Source organism: Marmota monax, unplaced genomic scaffold, assembly GCF_021218885.2.
Source record: "Marmota monax isolate L192 unplaced genomic scaffold, Marmota_monax_Labrador192_F-V1.1 WCK01_AAM20220418_F8-fsc00615, whole genome shotgun sequence".
NCBI lineage: Eukaryota > Metazoa > Chordata > Mammalia > Rodentia > Sciuridae > Marmota > Marmota monax.
Window position 1 is genome coordinate 155,811 of NW_026695016.1, and position 3,122 is coordinate 158,932.

General features: G+C 41.5%; 1 pseudogene; it reads left to right on the plus strand.

Moving 5' to 3' along the window:
* The first annotated feature begins 859 nt into the window (after window positions 1-859).
* LOC124081410 (succinate dehydrogenase [ubiquinone] cytochrome b small subunit, mitochondrial-like) lies at window positions 860-1,584 on the plus strand (annotated as a pseudogene).
* Window positions 1,585-3,122: the final 1,538 nt, after the last annotated feature.

Sequence of the window (3,122 nt, forward strand, 5' to 3'; positions counted from 1 at the left end):
TCTTACACACTTAAAGGGGGTGGGGAAGTTGGCTGTCTAGGACCCATGAAGGAGGCCAGGGGAAATGAAAATAAATAACAGTATATGGTCACTATTGAAGCCAGGTGAAAATATATGGGTGTTCTCTTTTAGTCTATTGTTGCTGCTATGACAAAATATCACAGACTGGGTAATTTCTAAACAATAGTATATTTCTCACAGTTCTGGGGCATGGGATGTCCATGGTCAAGGTGCTAGTAGGTTTGGTATCTGGTAAGAGCTTTTCTCTGCTTCTGAAATAGCACCTTGTGGCTGCATCCCCAGAGGGGACAAATTCTGTGTCCTCACATGAAGGAAAGCAGAAGGGCAAAAAGGCCTAATATGCTCCCTTTAACCTCATTCCTAAGAACAAAAATCCAATTCAAAGGTTGAAGTCCTTAGGACTTCCCAAAAGGTACCATCTACTGACATTAGGACACTAGATAGCAGGTTTCCACATATGATTTTTGGTGGGACACAAACATTCAGATCACAGCAGGGTCACTGTAATACTCTAATTTTAAATATATAGGAGTTTTCTGTAATAAAAATTTAAAGGGGAAAAAGTTAAAGTTCTGGCAATCCAGACAATAGACTAAGACTGAGATTTTCAGCCCCTTCAATGAAATATTATCTGGCCTCAAAGACACCTGGATCCTGCTCCTCCCTGAATCCCTGTGAGATCACTTCTGATAAAATCTAACAATCTGCATCTTCTAAAACAATGTGCCATGATTTATTTCATTGCACTGGTTTTAGCTGTACATTTGTATCATTTACCACTTTTTCTAAAAAAAAGTTTTAAGGGGTTGATGGACGACCTTGAACCCTCAAAAGCGAGATGGCAGTTCTCTTGAGGCTGGGTGTCCTCTGTGGTGCTCAGGGAGGCCGAGCTCTATTCCTCTGAACCCCATTGGTCAGACCTGCTCAGGTCTCAGCATTTCTCCAGGACCAACCTACCCCATGAGGGACTAGAACACAGCACATTCACCTGTCACCAAACCGCCATTCTCGTTCCAAGGCTGCATCTGTTCACTGGACTAGTGAGAAGGTTGTCAGTGTTTTGCTCCTGGGCCTGCTTCCAGCTGCATATTTGAATCCTTGCTCTGCAATGCACTACTCTTTGGCTGCAGTCTTCACTATTCATAGTCACTGGGACCTTGGACAAGTTGTCACTGATTATGTTCATGGGGATGCATCACAGAAAGCTGCCAAAGCAGGCCTTTTGGCACTCTCAGCTTTAACCTTTGCTGGGCCGAGGTTATTTCAACTATCATAATGTGGGCATCTGCAAAGCTGTTGCCATGCTGTGGAAGCTTTGACATTTTTGAATTGGGAATTGATTGTATGCCTCTGCCTCTGCTCTGTCATTCAACTCACAATAAGGAGGAAATAACTGAAAGTTCATTGTTGGGCAAATCTTCTAATCACATGGTTATTTTAGAATTTAATTGTTGAGGAAGAGGTTTGAGAGGGAATGTATTCAAGAAATTATGAGACCTAGTTCTGCATTCTAGTGAGTTAATGGGGTTGTCTTCAAGTTCATGAGACTCACGGTATAACTAAACTTTATATATGAGTTTTTGCTTTTGTCAGTCTGTTAAAGAGAGTTTAGCTTTATTATTATCAGTATACGAGCATTTCTGCATTTGTCTTGGAAATAATGGACAAAGGGAAAGACAGTTAATTCATGACTTTGCAAAAAATTAGATAGTGTTTTCTTTTGCAAACTTCCCTATCTGTTCAGTTGATACTAGCTACTAAAGGTTTCATGTCCTAGGGAAACTTTAAAATTAGGAAATGCCAAAATCTCAAATTACATATTTCTGTATCCTAGGAAGGAAAGATTTGAGAGCTTCTGAATTTAGAGATGCTCAAGTTAGAGAAGTATTCCTTGTAGACATACCAGAATATTACAAATTCCAAACAGATATAATTCTCCAATGTGTTGTATTTGTCCTACAATAATCTGTTCACAAATATAAAACTAAAAATGATAATAAATTACTTTCCCACTGTGGGAATTGTAAAAAGAAAATGTATTCCATGAAAAGAAAATTTTAAAAATAAATAAAATGTTATATAATAAAAATGTATTCTACTCTTTTAAAAAAAAAAAAGTTTTAAAGCACTTTTTAACCTTTATTTTATTTATTTTTATGTGGTGCTGAGGGTCAAGCCCAGTGAATTGTAATGCATTACACTGTAATATGTAAATAAATTAAATAAATAAATACAGAGGGAAAAAAAGAGGGTTACTTATTTCATAGTGCACTCCAGATGGTTTATGCTTCAATGGACAGCGTTTTAAATGTACTTCTTCTTCCAGATCAAGTCATCTAAGAATGTTGATGTAGTCAGTATCTGCTTAAACCCAAGCACTGCCCGCCGCCACTAGGAAAGGCCACTCAACCATGCTGCCTCTGGTCCATTGGGTCAGCCAGAGTGGCAGAGAGGGCTTTTAGCATCAGGACATGGGAAGAGCTAAGTGCCCCTTGCCTGCAACTGTCCCCTAATTCTCACCTGCCTGCAGGAATGTGGAAGGAAAGTGTATACAGAAACGGCTTTAAGCATTTAGAGTGTCTCACACATTATTTTTCTTTCTTTCTTTTCTTTTTTTTTTTTTTTAGGTCTTAAAGCGAACCTTCTTGGCCTCCAGTCCTCCCGCGCCCCGCTTATCATCCCCCAAACCTGCAGGTTGCCTGGAATCTGGCCAAGGGTACTCAGACCATAGGTACCCTTGTCTGCACCAAGAGGACTAAACCGCTTTCTAGGGGCACCCCAGGCAGGTCTCCAACGCTGCCTTCTGGATCCACAGTCTAGCCCACACAAGGCCCCTAGGGGACAGGGTTTCCCCAAGAGAAAATGCCACCCACTGTGGGGCTGAGCCCCTTTGCTCCAAGTGGTTGCCTCCTCCCGGGACTTGGGGTCAGGGATGTTGCTGGAGCCCCTAATCCTAAGCGCAAGAAAAGCCACTTCAGCCACACTAGACGGTGAGGGAGAAAAAGACTTAAAAGGGAAGCCACACACTTCAATCAAGAGGCTAGAGAAAGCCTGGTCTCTGGACTCAAGAGCTTCGGGCTCCCAAAGCTCCGCCGCGGGCA